Source organism: Drosophila novamexicana, unplaced genomic scaffold (genome assembly GCF_003285875.2).
Source record: "Drosophila novamexicana strain 15010-1031.04,08,12 unplaced genomic scaffold, DnovRS2.1 tig00000193-arrow-pilon, whole genome shotgun sequence".
Classification (NCBI taxonomy): Eukaryota; Metazoa; Arthropoda; class Insecta; order Diptera; family Drosophilidae; genus Drosophila; species Drosophila novamexicana.
The window spans coordinates 10,167,876-10,185,427 of NW_020824787.1; the positions used below are offsets into that span (position 1 = coordinate 10,167,876).

At 36.3% G+C, this 17,552-nt stretch overlaps 1 protein-coding gene and 1 long non-coding RNA gene across 3 annotated transcripts in view; one reads left to right on the forward strand and one right to left on the reverse strand.

Moving 5' to 3' along the window:
• LOC115759220 (tyrosine-protein phosphatase Lar) overlaps positions 1-17,552 on the forward strand; it is a 151,735-nt gene that overhangs the window by 9,074 nt on the left and 125,109 nt on the right. For both annotated transcript variants that reach the window (XM_030700113.1, XM_030700114.1), the window contains exon 2: positions 9,803-9,901. The gene's annotated coding sequence lies outside the window, so the exon portion shown is untranslated. The remainder of the gene's footprint in view (positions 1-9,802; positions 9,902-17,552) is intronic.
• LOC115759227 lies at positions 9,629-17,357 on the reverse strand. Its single transcript, XR_004017512.1, has 3 exons — positions 16,680-17,357; positions 14,634-14,752; positions 9,629-9,694 (listed from the first exon to the last, which is right to left on the reverse strand). It is a non-coding gene; the product is annotated as an uncharacterized LOC115759227 (long non-coding RNA).

Below are 17,552 nucleotides of genomic sequence, written 5' to 3' on the forward strand. Positions count from 1 at the left end.
TTTTCTCAGTAAATTAAAAACTATACAACTCAAAACTTTACCAATTAGGCAATCAAGTGTTGAAACTCGAAGATTAAGCCTGAACCCCTGTTCCCAGCAGCTGCATAAATTAGCAGGGGGTGGAAAAGGGAATGGAAACAGAAACCAGGAGTCTGAAAATATATTTACGAGTGTGTTAAATGTCAATAAAACGTACGCTGGCCCAAAAACTACACGCTGCTTAAATGTCAAAGTCCACACGGCGTATGCGTAATAAATGACAAATTACGCCCTCTGTGTTTCTGTGTTTGTTGAGGGGTGTGTGCGTTAGTTGCCTCTGTGTGTGTGTGTGGGTGTGTGGGTATATACTTTAGGGGTGTGTGTGTGTGACCGTATTTGCCTTGTGCAATTGCACATAAATCAAACAAACAACTCAATTGAAATGTTAGACGCAATAATATCATAATTAAATTGTCATATACAACCGCCTCCTAACTTCATAATGATCAGAACAAGGATGATCGTCGTAATTAGGTTTGAGTTGCGGCATTCTTCTTCTTCGTCCTCTATGGCACATATGCACATTGCCCGCCGCCCAACTTAATGAGTAAATCGTAAACTAATTGCAAGATAATTAATTTTAATTATTTGTGTATTTTACTTGGACCTCGCCTTTGCCTTACCTACCTCTACCTAGCCCCTGCTACGCCGTTAAACCCTGCTCCCCAACTATATGATATAATCAGCTGGACATGGGGACCATTAAAAGCACATTAGCTTGTTAAGCGTTGGCATTGTTGATGGGCCGCGCGCGGCCTGGGCTCAAACCTGCCACCACATCTACAACAATAACAGAAGCAGCAGCAGCAGCAGCAGCTACAACAACGGCACACGTCCAACAACTTTTGTTTGTTGTCTTTAGTTGTTCATACATCATTATCATTAAAGCGTTAAATTGTTTTGTTGTTTTCGCTGGAAGAGGGAGAGAGAGCCAGATGAGGGCCGCATGTTTCCCGCTGAGCTAGGGGTTGGTTCGTTTAAATGATTTGAACATTAAGGTTTTGCATTTTTCGGTGGGCCTGGTCTCATAATAAAGTGGCAAGGGATTTTACAGCACACACAAACACATAGCTGATGTTTGTTCGCGTATTATTAGTATTTATTCTCAACGAAATTCCTCAACCACTTAAGTCTAATGACATGGGAAATACAATTTGATTAGCTAACTGTTGTTCTTTGGTTTCCGATATGCCACATGAGAATGGCGTAGCTCATTAATTGATGGGTATCGATAGTATTTATTAAAACAAATTTCTTGAATTTCTTTTTGTATAATTTATTTCCTTCAGAATATGAAGAACAGGCGTATGTTGTATTTGAGAGCTCTTTTGAAGATCCTTAAAAAATGTAAATAGTAAGCACAAAGTATTGATTTTAAAACGAGTTTTAAGGCAAGTTTTTATTCGTCGATCTAGCCATGTCCGTCTGTCTGTCTGTCCGTCCGTCCGTCCTTATGTATGAACGCAGGGATCTCAGAACCTATAAGAGCTAGAGACCGCGCAGATCGAGCTTGTTTCCGATAATCGATAACTTACTCCGTTTTGGGCAATTTTGGTAAATAATAAGAGCCAGAGTCACCAAACATGACATAAGTAGCTTCTAAAATAGAATATATATATGCATTTGATGTTGGAAGAAGAGGGTTATCCCCTAGTCGGGAGCTCCCGATTAGAACCTCTTACCTCTTTTGAGCGCTGCATCTTAAAAAGAAAAATAATACAATATTTTTTCAGTCAAGCTTTCTATTTGAATTTTTTTTCTAAAACTTAATTTCTTAAAAAAAAAGGACAAAAAGAAAGTGTTTTATTTTGATTTTTGAAATGCAACACATAAAAATATTAAAATCAAGCTCGTTTACAGTTTATGGTTCGCTTTGCGTTCGTTTATAAATTATACGTTCTTTGTATTTGAATAAATAACTATGGAATTCATTTAAAAGTAGAATTTATATCGATAAATGTATGAAATTCGATAGTTGTATAAAATATTTAGTTGATACAATATCTCTTCATTTTTATTCAGTATACAAAAAGGACAAAAAATAATTAAAATACTTAACTTTTGTTTGTATGAATTATACTCTGTTATTTTGTAAATTGATTTTAATTATACATTCACATATTGAATTTCACATTCATAACAATTGCATAAAAAATTATACTCTTGGGAGAAAACGCAATTATATTGCAATATGAAAGAACCAACAATTGTTTCCAAATAGAATTAAAGCTTTTCAAAATATAGGCAAAAATACAATATTTTTTTATGCATTAAAAACTGAGAAAAAAATACAAACTGTTGCGCAGCGCAGTTCCTCTTTTCTCTTAGCTGTCAGTTGAGGCCAAGGCAACAAATTATCTACGAAATGTGAAACTTTCGGATAACATGTGCAATTTTTCTTGTCATTTGTTTAACGCAGATGTTTTCGGAACTTTCGGCTATATATAAACAGACAGAATGTACATATGTATAAACAGACATGCACATGTCTAACTGTACATCTACATATATTGTATACTTTGTACATGTCATCATTAAATATTCATGTAACAGTTAGCGTCTGAGAGGCAGTTGGAAGAGAAGCAACAGACATAACCTTACATCTTCATACGCAGCAGAAAAGTATGCTACGGTTTTTATGCCGCTTCGTTTGTATTAGTTTATTTGCCGTTACACGCTCAGTTTGTAAGTGAACAGGGGTAGGAGGAAAGTGGGCTGGTTGAGGGGAGCTGAAGAGAGCCATTTGGCGTTACCATTAATGTAGCCGCTAAGTGGCAATGTCATGCTAGGCTAGGCCCACTGTGCAGGCCAACCGCAAAAGCCAATGAAGATTTCCGGCTAAAAGGGTGCGTGCTTTTGGCTGAGGGCGGTGCGTTGGGCTCGTTGATGGTGGGCAGAAAAGAGAAAAGGGGGATCAGAGGGATTGTAGGTCCAAGTAGAAGGCCTTTGCATATTTCATAAGCAATTACTAAGCGGCTTTTAGGCGTTGGCATTGCGTAGAGTATTTTTCAAGAAGAGCAAAAAAAAAAAACACAAAATATTACGAAATTGGCTGCGTTGACAACACAGCCACGCCCAGAAGTAGGCAGCAAACGCACTTTGTTCTAGCCAAATACACACCTCCATTCACACACACACACTGCACTTGAGCACAAATGCCAAATGGCCGGGCATATAATTTATGATTACATTTTATGACTACACACGCGTTGCGCCTGTCTTTGGCTTTTGTTTTCTACGTTGTTGCTGTTTTGCTTTTGTTTTGCTTCTGCCACAATCGCTTCTCCCTCTCCACAGTTTTTAAGTCATTGCTTCCTATTATTTTGTTATTAAATTACACGCAATTGCCTTTGGCTTGCGTGTGTGTGTGGTTGATTTTTATGACTTGAGCAGAGTTCAAAGTGACTGCCTACCGTCGTCTAACTACCCCATCTTCATCATTCCCCACCTCACAGTGCCATTAAAAGTTGATTTCATTTTATTAAATTTGCGCGGCTTTTCTGCTCTTGTGATTTTTTGTTGTTTATTTCTTTTGATTAATTTCTATGCGATGCATTCAAGTCGTTGACAGCGTGCTTAATTTTTTGTATTTTGATTTATATTACCTGTAAGTCACTTTAGGTTGAATTTTAATTTGATTAAGTGTTGTAAAATGACGTGCCAAAAGTGTTGTGTAGAGTATTAAAGGGAATATTTTTTCTTATATGAATTAAGTTTTTTTAGTGGAACATCTCAGGGTTATTAAACTATTTTAAGGTCTGTTTCAATGGATTATTAATTTTTAATTAAAGTTTAAAGTGAAAGAAAATCATATAGAACATGGCAAAGATCTGGCATATATATAATATAATATAATATAAATATAATATGAATATAAAAGCGCTTCGAACCTTTCTAAACTATCAGAAAACATGTAAAAATTTATTTCGTAAATTCACCCAGTAAAAAACTTTTACATTTTAAACTTTTGACCCTTACATTTTTCGTTTGACTCCTTCCTTGTTGGTCAAAAGTTGATAATTGCGTCAGAATGAAGAGCAGACGTTGTGTATTTCAATGAAACTCTGGGAATTCAACTATTAGAAATTCCCACTTTAAGGCAACAACTAATTTTTGATTTCAATGTGAATTCTTTTATAAATTCTTACGAATCTTGGTAGGAAATTAACTTATAAATCTTAAAGAGCTACACGCTCCATTCATTTTATTTCGATTCGGGCTGCCGTTGCCTTTCAGGTTTTTTTTATTTGGGCTAGAGAATTCAGTCGATTATCTTGTATCTTGTATCCTAAACAAAGGCCGACAATTATCTTAATGCCAGGTGCAAGAAATTAATGTGCTGTAAGCACATTTCAGCACAATACTTCGTATAACTAGCGCATGCTATGGTGTCTGCAAGGGATCGGGTGGACGTTAGATGACGATGTCGCACTTAATCTGCGATAAAGACGGGCGTCCTTTTGGCCTAGGCAAAAAAGGTATCTGCAGACAAATCGCTGCCTGGCCCTGGGCAAGGGGAAAAAGTGCAGAGTTGTGCAGGGGGAGCGGCTGTGGGCGGACAGACCATTATAAGAACTCGTTGTGGTCCCTTTTGTTGTGTTGTTGCTTTTGCTGTTGTTGTTGTTGTTGTAGCTGGGTGTCATCTATTTGTATTTTTATGTGCTTAATGTCAACGAAATAATTGAGTAACTCTGTGGCGTAGGTGTGTACAAAGGTGTGTGTAGCTGTGTGTGCCCGAGCCGGAAAGAGAAAAAGCAACAAAGTGCAGGCATATCACATGAATAGTGAATGGGGGGCTTTGGGCTAGGGGAGTGGGTTACTTTTGGACATTTGGGCTGCTGACAGCTTGACTGAAATGGAAAGTTAATGTTTATTCCATTTTTATGTCCAGGGCTGGTTGAATACCAGATACCAGAGGGGACACGGTGGCAGCTTTTAAATCGTATCTCTATTTTGATGTTTCAGCGCTATTTCATGTTTGGTGCAGAAGGTAAAAAGTTAAAAGCAAATGCTTTTGATAAATATTCAATGGGGGTAGAAAATAAATAGTGTGAATTACAGAAATTTAAAGGAAACTCAAAGAGATATTTTTTGCTAATTATAGAGTGAATTTTTTTTAGATAGATGGCAAGCTTATAAATGCAGTAAATATATATAGAATTTTATTTGAGGATTTTCAGTAGAACAGAAAATATTGAGTTATATTTTTAAAGTTTTGATATACTAAATAATAGAAAAAAGAACGAAAATAAAGTTTATAAAATAAATTAAAATATTTGTTTGCGGGATATGTTGCGAATTTGCCATATAAAGAAGAAATATTTCTTTTATTTTGTATTTAGTTATTTATTTGTTTGCTAATGATCGACAAAACGAGAGTCTAACCAAGTATTTAATTGACAAAAAAAAAAACCTTAAATTAATAGCTAAAATATATATTTGTTTTTTTTTGCTATATAACAGTTATGAATACCTAATACTTTAATCTTGTCTAGTCTGCATCAATATTAGTTACTTTATTTAACCTGAGAAATATCAGAAACTAATCGTATTATGTAGCCTACTTCATATATTCTCTCAAAATAATCCAACTTTGTGCAACCGAGTTTTTTTTATAGCTTCAGTTTGCTGTTGGAGTTAGCTTTTTATATGGGAAAACAAAACTCTTTGAGCCGCTTTTAGGCTTTATGTCTTTTCAATACATGCGAAACGAGTAAATTTTATGGTCACAACAGCGGTCCACCTGTTTGGCATGCACAACTAGTCGAAAACAGTTTTCCTAGCTTTCTTTCAAGTGGATTTTTTCTCTATACTTTTTCTCATGTTCACAGATATTATATTATTTCTGTTGGCATGGTGCGTGGCAAAACCAATTTTCTCAGCGCGCCACTTGCCGCTCTTTTTGGTAATATGACCATTTTATGGTCCACGCATGTGGTGTGTGTATGTGTGTGTGTGTGTGTGTGCCGGTGTAGGTGCTAAAGCTAAACACGTACTAGCATGCCCAAAGGTAGTGGCTGCCAGCTCTAGGCAGCACCACCTGCCTGGGTTTTCTTCTTTTTTTTTAATGAAACAATCTCAGCAAATATGATATTTTGTATGCAAACATGCAAAATATTGCCTGCGCCTGGGTCCGGGCCCAAAGCGTACTCGTAAAACGAAATAAGCCATGCGCCTCAGCACCACAGCAGCTCCTATCCTACCCTGCTGAGCTGCCTCTAGAAAAAATACCTAGCGCTTGGGTGGGCTGCGGGTGCTCCCTTACGGCGTATCTTGTGTGGTTGGGTGGCTGCGTCTTACGTCAAAAGACAAACAAACAAATATTTGCGCTGACAATAAGCTGAGTGGAGCGCAAAAAATAAGGGAATTAAATGCAGTACTCGGCTGTTTTATGAAACGAAATCGCCACGATTCCGCCAACGTTTCACGTGGGAGGAACAATGTTGCTCTCGTTCTTATAATACATTTTAAGTTTATATCGGAACTCAAATATTTTCAAATATATTTCTTCAAAAAATTCAAAGCATATTTTACTGTAAAAAACATTGAACATATATAGGTATTCAGATCTTTTTTATATTCATTTCATAATAATCGTCGTGCTTACAACAAATATTACATCCAGAACAACCCCTACCCAAACTCAATCAACTCAGCGCGCTGTGAAGCGCAGAGAAAGGCGCAAAGCTGCCACATGCCTTGCCTGCTTTTTCAATACATCAACGCATTTTGAGCGGCTTTTATGAAAATTTTATGTTCTTAGTTGCCGAACTCAAATTGTCAGCTGCATTTCAAATGAGGCCTCAGCGAAATAAAACCCTTTGATAAGTAAATAAAAATATACATATGAAATTTTTTTTTGTCAACTTGGTTCCTCAAGTCCTGTATGTATGCATGGATATACTCACACACACACACATACACACACACACACACTAAGACACATTCTTATATATTAAATATGTATTGTATATCAATAATTCAATATTTATTTTCACTTTTGTCGCTTTTTCTCATTTGTGCTCAGCCGTAAGTCGTAACAAGGAAATTTAATCTTTTTCTTTTACACATTTCTCCACCTGCTGGCAAATGTTCCTTTTTTTTTGGTGTTGCTTTTTTTGAGGAGCGTTGAAACCCAATTAGTTGACGACAACGTTGACGTTGAAATTTGACATCTTTGCTGGCAAAGCAGCAGAAGCAGCAGCAATTGAACATTGAAGTCCAAATTGTATTTATAACGAAACGAAATGGGGAGAACATCAATATTTTTTCTTTCTTTCAACCTGGTCCCTCCTATTCAGGGATGAGTTTTAAGTTTCTTGTGCTGGGCAATTGATAATCAAATCACTAAAAAATGCGGTTATCTTTATATTTAGTTATGTGTGTGTGCCTTAGATTTACAAGGCCTAAGGGGATGGCATCAAAGGTCTAAGGATGCGTTGGCAAGAAAACGTTTATAACTAGAATAGGAGAGTCGATGACTGTCGTGAACATAATGAGATTCTAGTCAGGAAATAGGAAGTTGATAGATAGATACCTTGATTTACAGGTATGAGATGTATAAGAAAAATTATTTTTAATATAATGTACAGATAAAAAAAGAATATGAGGATAACAAATAGATAGTAAAATAGAAAATATATCATATTAGAACAGCTAACATTTCTTACCCTTTTCTAAATCGCTTTGAGCTCTTGATTTCCATTAAAAATGTTTCTTTCCCTCATATTTCTTAACCATATTTCTTATCTCATATAAATATTTTTCTTAACTTTATCTCTTTTAAATATTATTACCTTTCGCCTTGAATGAAACAATCTTCATTTAAATATAAATGTGTGTTAAGTATACGCTTATGTAAATGCCGTTCTCCTATCTCTATTTTCATTAAATACCATAAAATTTCCTCAACAACTTTGTACCCACTACCCCGCATCCCCTCATACCACCCCCTCCGAAACTATTTACCATAGTCACTAATTACAATTGCGCGCTGTCTTAGCCGTTTGGATCGAGGCTGACGCTGTATATGGACGTCTTGTAGCCCCCAAGGAGTTCAGTTCGTTTGAGTCCCATTCCGTTAGGTTTCGTGCCATGCCGTTCGGTTCCGTCCAGTGTTGGGCAACTAAGCTGTCAACAAATTAACTGTAACGCTCTGAGCAGCTCCGACATTGTGCCCATGTTCTGTTGCCTAGTTGCTGGCTTGGTCGCTCGGCCGTGCACATGTGCCGTAAATTGCATGCCCCAAAGGAGCTGCTAAAGCGACAAACCGACCAACCAACAGCCCCCCCAACAAAGCGACAAAACCGACCAAAAGCAACAACAAAGCGACAGCAGCAGCTGCTACAGCCGCTCCACATGAATTGAACAATTAGCAAAATTGCTCAGACCCCAAAAACAGAAAAATAAACTGCCAGATGATTTAAATTTCTTTTCTTCTCAACGTTTATACATACATATACACTATCATTGGGTATTATAAATTTCTGGCAAAACGTGCAACTCAGGCATTTCTATTACGAACTTTTGTTTGTCAGACAATGACCAGAGCCCAAATTTTAGCTTTGGTTATGTTTGTGAAAGCTAAGATGATGAGGTTCTCAAAAACTTCCATATTAATCTAATGGGAAAATCCACCTTCTTGGGTGGGAAATGCGTGTTTTCAAGGTTGTAAATTCAACTAATTAATTCGAATAAAGTCAATTATTAAAAATAATTAAATACTTATATTAGAATTTTTCTTATACTGTTGTGAAAGTGTAATCAAAGTTCGACGCACTACGTACAATTGTGTATATGTAGTGTACCAATTTTATTCTTTTCATGTATTTGTGGGGCTGTTCAGAGTTAGGGGTGCGGGTTGGTTGTCGCTATAAACGATATACATTTTGTATAAATAACGGCGCTACGTGCGGTAATGATGCCGACACGTGACAAGCCAGCGAAAAGCAGGTAGACAAAAGGCGCTGAAATGAGATATTTTTGGCGAATATTTATTATGGCGTCCGGGCAGGTGTATAAATTTGCATGAGCTACTGCGACGCGTGCGTGTGTATGTGTGCGCGCAGGTGTGTAAAAGTATGGCCAGAGGGAGGGGGAGTCGAGAACAGTTCACAAAGCACTGCATAAACAAATAAACAAACAAAACATAAATTTTTGCACACAACACACGCACACACACATACATAATGTGTAGGTGTATGCGGGTGTTACGCCCCACTGTGGTGCGGTTCTCCTTATGCCTGGCACGTTTTTTGGCTGTCGCCGTTTCCGGCTCTGCTGACTTGTGCCGTTGCCTTCTGTGGGCCTTTCGACTCCGCCGGGGCTTGACATTGGCTTTGATAACAATAATAATAATAAGAAGGTATAATAACAATCATTTTGTGCCCATAAATGCCGCTGCATGCCTCGACCCAGTCCCTGGGCCCACCCTGCCCCAACCACACCTAAAAGCCAACCATGAGAAACTCTCTTAAATTTTGTATATTTTTTTATTGACTAACAGTTTTGTTGGAAAATTGGTTTATTTATAGCAATATTTTTATTTTTATTGTTGCGGCACATAAAACATTTTCAAATTTTTTAAAAAAGAAATAAATAACAATGTGTTGAAGAGTCCATCCATCAGACAGCAAGAGATTTCCAAGTGCAGCAGCTAAGGAATATAAAAACAATTTATTGTTAGCCACGAATATTTATTGTTATTTGGAAAGACTTAAGACTAATCAAATATCTTTTATTTTGTTTTATCTCTTTCTTATAGCTACACATGTGCTGATCGAAACGCATAAACTGCTGTAGAGATAGATGAGAAAAACAAGAACAACAACAACGGTGGGAAATTATGGCGATATTTAATAACGTGAGTAGCGTTTTTTATGGTTTGATTAAATACTTAAAAACTCTTTTTAATGATTCTATAAAGATATGCAGTTTTTATGAACATAAAGAGAAATAAACATATAAAAAGTATAATATAAATAACAAACGACGTTTATGCGATGAAATTCATGATATAATACAGCAGCGCGATATATATGCTTGTTCTCTTGAGTCTTTCTTGTTTTCCAATTATTATTTCCGCTTTTTTAAAGAAGTAATACGAATTTACTATACAACACAAAAAATAATATGCCCCTTAAAAGAAGCTCATGTGCTCACAAAATATTATTTTTAAATGCACACCAGAGAGTTTAATTAATAAAAATCTCAAATTCTATATTTGAGCCAACATATTGTGTGTTCTGCGTTGAGTTCTAAAAGCGTTGAGTTCCATAAAATATGCTATTTTTGCTGTTCTGAACAATATATTCTTGAATAATTAATTAGTTGAATTGAAGGCTGTTTTTTTATTATTGGAAATCACCTCATATGTACGCATTCCTTAACTTAATAATTCCATAGTATTTCAGTTCTCAGATATATTTAATACTTTACGAATAGAGTGTAAACAAAAATAATAAGAAATGAGTCACATTTGGAGTGTTTTTTGGAAAGATAAATACGAAAGATTTTTCTTGTCAATCTTTATATTGCTACAATTCCCAAATGGTATAGACGCGCACTTCTTCGAAAAAAAGTTGCTGGTTCAACCTTTTTTTTGTTCAAATTTGTTTTAAGTTCTTCAGTTAAGGATTTTTCATGGCATCTAAATCACATATATTTGAAATTTGTTAACCACCCATATTTCACTCGTGCGTTCCACCGTCAATAAATCAAAAACGCTACGCAATGTTGTTGTCCAATGAGCCGCAGCACATTTTGCATATCGCATGATGTCCGGTTTTTGGGACGCACACACTTTCTTGTTCGGCTGTGGTCTCATTTGTCAAGTAGTGCCAGATCTTTGGCCACATAACTGAAAGCTATCAAATCGCTGCCAGTTGAACGTATGATTTGGCCATTAGGCAAAAGGAAAGCAAAGCTACGTGCCAATGCAAAATCGAGTCGGATTTTCCAAGTGTCTAGACTTTTCGTGCTATTCCAGTGCAAATACAGTTCTTCGGGCCCTCCTATTTGCATAGTCGGGTGGTCGTGGTGTTGGTGGAGGGGGGGGATGGTGAAGGGTGGCAGTTCGCAATTACTGCGGAGCGTATTGAACAGCTTCTGTTTTATGGGCAGCGCCTCCATTTGCCAGCCATAATAGAAGGCTCTGTTCATAAAGTAATCTCGACTGCGCCTTTGTGTGCGTTATATGCGGGCCTTAAGCAGGCCGCTGCTGCCCCAGCTGGCCCCCTTTCACTCCGCCCATGTCTCTAAGAGTTGTAACTTTTGTTCGACGCCCGGACATGTGAATATCAAGGATATCAGCTGGCACAAAAGGCAACAAATTAAACGGTTCTATTTGCAAATGAATTGTGCGTGTCTGTACTGCGTAATTTTGCTGGAAAACTTTGCAATACGCCCATGCAACCCATACACTTAAAGAAATATTCCTAATCTATATCAGTATGACCAATTTAATTTTCTTTCTTAACTGTATGTTTACTTTTTTTCTTGAAGTTTCCTGTGAATCGGGTTTTATTTCGAACAAGAATTTTCTTACGCAAAACAAGCGTGAAACATTTTCAATGGCAGTACAACTTTGCCTGGTTTTGTAATTAGAAATCTTAAGATTATAAAAAGTTTTAAAATGAAACAGGTTAGAATAGAAAAAAAAAGAATGCAATAGAATATAAAATAATTTTATTATCAGGCTACATATACATTTCTAAGATACGGGCCTTCACTGTATGTTAAAATGTAAAAATTTTGAGGATTTAAAAAAGTTCTTTTACTTGAACAAAGTTTCTTTACATGGAATACTATATGTTTAATTAAAACTAAAAATAAGATTCTCCGATTAGAACAAACTGAAATTTTATATGAAGAATTTTTATTTTAATTAACATGTCTTAAGAACTCTGCTTGGGTTCTTACTCACATGAACATTTGAGAGGATTGGATTGGTTGTAAATAAAATAATTGACAATACATATATAAATATTTTGTGTACTAGGAAATTTTAAATTGAAATAAGTTCTTTAATTACCATGCTTAGGCTATAAACTGCAAAGGTTTGGCAAAGTTTGTGTTTGATCTGCACACAACGTGCCTGACTATTTCGCCGAGTGTAGCCCGCTAGTTCTCCTTTATCTCTAATGTGTTGTAAAATGTTGGGGATAACCCAATAACTAGGCAAATAGACACACACGCGCACACTCTTGAAATAGAATAAGTAGCTGCTATAGAAAGGAAACGAATTGAAAGCAAAGGATTCTAGTGTCTTTGTGTGTGTGTCTTTTGTGTGTGTGTGCGCGCATGTGTGTGCTGAACTTTTGTGTGGGCTTCTGCTTTTGCGGCATTTCATACGCTCAATTGCTGTTGGTTAGCCAACACTGGCAGCGTGTCCTGGTCGCCAGTCAATTGAAAATGAAATTGCTAAAACTTGGCAAGTTCTTCCCATCCCCGCCTCCCCCCCTCTCTCTCTCTCTCTCTCTCTCTCTCTCTCTCTCTTTGCTGTGTGTGTGCCTCAAAGCACAACGTGCGGACAAGCATGCATAATGAGCTGCAGGAGCGTCTCCTTGAAACTGGCCCCGTCTCATGCCCCACACCGCGCCTCGCTTTTGGCATGCGGGCAAGTTACCTCAGCAAATTAATACTAACAGACGCGCAAAAGTATGCAACATCAAATGGCCCAAGCAACGTGCCACCAGCTTTTATGACACTGCAAAAAACTGAGGTGCAGCCGTTTGCTCGCCCGAACCTCTTTTGGCTCGTAAAGCTGCAACTGCAAACTGCAGGGGACATATTTTGGGGCAACATTTCGCTGCTGCTGCTTATCACTTGACACGTTTTGTTGTCGTCATTTTATTTTTCTTTTTTTTTTTTTTTATAGATTTGTTTGCATTTGTTGCCTCCCCTTTTTTTTGAGTGCATTTGCTTGTTGCGCTTGGCGTTGACTACGCAGTTTACAGATTTTTACGATTCAACTCGCCAAATTTATATTTTTTCTCGTTGTTGTTCTTGTTGTTGTTGCACATGTGCGAAAGTTTTCATTATTGTCACAAAGTGACAGATTGTTCGGTTATAGATATGTAAAGAGGGGTTTTATGCAGGGGAAGTTAAAAAGGATTAAGCGCATAAAAATGCAGACAAAATGCGACCATATTATGGAACTCCAACAAGAAGTGGGTTTTTACGAGCGCCTTTTTTTTCACTGTCAGTGGACCTGTGGGATTTGGTTTGAATGGTGCTTTGACTCGAATTTTATGAGTATTAAACATGATGCACAGTTGTGGCTATGATATATGAAAAAATCCTAAAGGTATGACGGTGGAATATGTATCAAAAGGGAAGATACTTCACTTTGTGGATACTCAAATTAAAGTAGATTCAGCAATCAAATTTCTAAACGGGGATTGGCTAGTATTAAAATTGCTTGCAGACAATTTATGTTTTATATTTTTAGCAAACGAGTTTAATTAAAAGATACTTCAAAATATGTCTTATACCCAAATACAACAAGATTGCCTAATTTTAAAATTACTTTTAAAAAATGTTAAGGCTTAAAATAGTGTCACAGAAAGGCACACAAGTATGGGAACAAATTTTAAATTGTAGATTAGATAAGAGCTAAAACTTATATATAGAAGAACGACCTGTTCAGCATAGTCTCCGATATAAAAAATATATAACAACAAACTCGAATTGAAAATCTAGCAAAACCTATTTTAATATTATTTCATAATGTGTCGCGCATTAATGGGAGAATTTTTCGACCACATAGTTATGCCTATGATTTATAAAAAAAATCGTAAATGATAAGCTGAAAATAAAAAGAAAACTTGTTTAAGGCGGATCAAAAAAAAGGCTTTGATTCACAAAAAAAAAAAAAACATTGAAAACAGTTTAAAAGCAAAAACTCTAAAGAGGAACCTTGCAGAGACTACTCTCTTATTTTGCATAATATATAATATACTATATACAGTCTTGCAGCGAAACAACCAGCTGGGTTAATATATTAAAACCCGTCCAATCTGTTGCCCGACAGCTTGTTTGCAAACTAGTCGACTATTTTAAAAATCAACTTCATGTTTAGGCTTTTTGCGCGGATAATTATTTTATGTAGCTCTTATATGAAATATGTGTTTTGAGCTACTTTAATGTTGGTTAAGTTATCTTATCCTATACTAACTAAATATCGATGAAGTGTATATATATATCAGAAAAATATATCTTATGTATGAAGATATCTAAAATATTTACAAATGTCCATTTACACTAATTCCTCTTAAACATCGGTAAAACGTTCTTTTTATATCAGAATAATATATCTGCTGTGCCAAATACCTACAGAAACTTAAACTTTAAGTTAAGTTTGTGTATGAAAATTAAGTCTGCAAAGGTATTTAATCTTTGGCACAAAGGTCTTTGCCTTTTTCCTTCCAATTGTAGTCAACAAACTTCTTCTAATAAATATTCTTTAAATTTAAATATTTACTCTTATTTATTAAGTATTAGACCTAGCTCTTAATTAAAATATTTTATAGCTTATATTTTATATACAAAAAAAAAAAATGCATTCAACTGTTCAATTGTTTAAGAAAACTTACCAGTTCTTGGATGAAAATATCTATTTAAAAGCCAGCCTCTTAGCATTCCATCTGTGATCAAAGCCTTCACATTTCCTTGTTTATTATTATCAGTCTTTCATTTGTTAAGTTTGCTTTGCCTAAAACAAATAAATGAAAAGAGCGAAAATCAAATAAGTCTCAATTTCTCATATTTTATTTGATTTATTGCTTAAATAAAATTCGCAAGAAATAGTTGGATTTTTTTTTTTGCCTTTGCGTGCGTCACATGATTTTGGTTTTTCACAATATACAGAAATGTTGCTGGTTTTTAAATTTCATTACAAAAATAAATATATTATCATAATCCTGTTTTTTTTCGTACTCTCATATTTTTGCTAAAGCTGCCCCGTAAAATGTTCAACAACTTTCTGCAAATATTTTTCGTGCAGCATTTGTGTCATTTTTTGTTTTCGTTTGTTTGTTTTTGTTAATTCGGTGTTTGGCTTTTCATTTTGCGCATCGAATGCGGCAATTTGACATTTGCATTTCGGGCCTTTAAAACGAGCCAAAAATATGCCAATGCCTAAAAACGTACATGCATTTGCAAATCAAACATCATTTTTTTAATTTAAATCGAAAGTTTAATTTGCATGCGTCATTTAGGCAATTCATATGTTCTGTAGTTGTGAAAAGTGATTCAAGGGTATGATGTACGAGCAATAGAGAGTACGTGCTTATATAAACCCCGATCAAAAACATTAAAAATCTAAGCGCTTAACATAATATTTTATCCCATTGCCTAATTTTATGTACCTATCTCTGTGTCTTCTTTGCCTTTTATTTATAAAAAATTCTATAACACAGGGATGTGATGTTTACGACTTTGTATATCGCACGACTATGTGTAGGAATCAGTTTATTTTCCATAAAACTTTATTTGAAAGGTTTAACTGCTTGGGGTTGGAAATGAAATATTATGACTAAAATAATTGATTTACTCTCTATGTTCGCAATTATTTCATATGTGTATTTCTATTATTAACTATGTATAGGAATCACGAATATTCAAATTGAAGTGACATAAAACTTTATGTGGAAGGTTTTACTGCTTAGCGCTGGTAATGAAATATTATGGCTTAAATAACCGAATAACTGCCTCGCTTCGCTTTTCTTCCATAAATTATTAACAAAGACTTTTTCTTTATATTTAGTAATAATTTCAATTGGATTCTTTGCTTCAAATATATACTATCATATTTTAAAAAAAAAAGGTTTTCAATATTATTTTTATTTATATATATTTCTCTATGACGGCATATTAACCATTTTTTTAATATGTCCCTTTTACTGGTTTACTACAGCTAACGAACTATTCAATCTAAGGTACCATGAGAAATAATATCTTTTAATTCGGTTTGTGAACAGTTGTACATTATAAAGCTAGAAAATCATTGAAATGATTTTATTTTCACAAACATTTTTTATGTGATTGCGCGCACAACTTTTAAAATATTTTCCCCAAACTGAATATGCAATTTTTTGAACAATATTTTCTTGACAAAATTCTTGTAAATATTCTCTAAAAAAATTATCTTAACACAGGGCATAATTCAGTCGTTCAGTCTCACAATGCATTTGATCACTTTCATTTGTTTGTCACCTTGAAATGAGCGATTAATCAAAGACTAAAACTCAACAAATCATTTGGCTGGCACACTAAAAAAATCCATTTACTAAAATAAAATAAAAACGGAAGCGAACGCTCACAAATTAATCAGTTTCGATTTCGGCACTTGCGGTTTAATTGGCCATTGGGCGGCACACCCTAACGATCTGTGTGTGTGTGTGAGTGTGTGTGTGCGTGTGCACACATAAAAATTTATCACGCCTCCAACTGTGGCAAGGACTAGGACTCCGCCTAATTCAAACATTCGAATTTACGTTAAAACCTCATAAAAGTTCGCGCGCCAAAAAAAAGGAAGTGCCGTTATGAAGTTCATTCAGTTGTTGATGGTGTGTGTGTGTGTGTGTGTGCGTGGGAAATGGGTATGGCGATGGGGTGTAGGCTGGTATGTTTATACTCACATGAACTAAGCAAAGGAGCAGTCGCTATCAGCAGGCAGCATCCTGTGGCGTTGCTTTATAATATATAAAAATATATATGTTTCTTCCCACGCTGGCTTTTGTCCTGGCAGCGCAGCTGTGTGTGTGTGTGTGTGCCTGTGTGCGTTTGTCCTGTGTCCGTGTCCTGAGCGCTTGCCACGTTTGCCGTCTAAACGATTTACGACACTTTTGCCAACTGCTTTGCCGCACACATTTGCAATATTGTTTCTACTAAGTATAAGTGTGCCCGTGTTTGTGTGTATGCGTGTTCTATCTGTGTGTTATTAGCATTAAACAAAACCAACATAAACACACGCACATATACATTTGTAGTTGCAAAAACAGCAACGAATGCCGCACACGTTCGTTTTTATTATGTTAAATGTCTCCTGGGGCCAAGCAGCAGGACACACACACACGCACACACAGCCATTCTGGCGCCACAACAACGGTAAATCGCAACGTCTGCTTTGCCTTTGTAAGTGTCTGTTTTTTTGTGCAACTGTCTGTTTTTTTGTGCAACTTTCTCGACTGTCTCTGCGTCTGTCACATTTCACATAAACTCAGCCTGAAACGCGCGCGCCAAAAAGTATGCTACACAATTCGCTCGCCGCACCAGCAGCAGCAGCTGCCGCGACAGCAGTCGAGCGTTACCCTTTTCCACCTGCCGCTTTTAACACACAGCACGCCGCTCCACTGAAGACTGACGCGGCAAGGCGCTTCAATCCGTGCGAATTGGCCAGCTTCGTTAAATTCACCCACGCACGAGCCAAGTTAAACGCGACGCTGTGCCGAGCATAGCCGAAAGCTTTTCCCTGTCCTGTGTTGAGTTGAGTTTGACTGCAGCGGCACTTC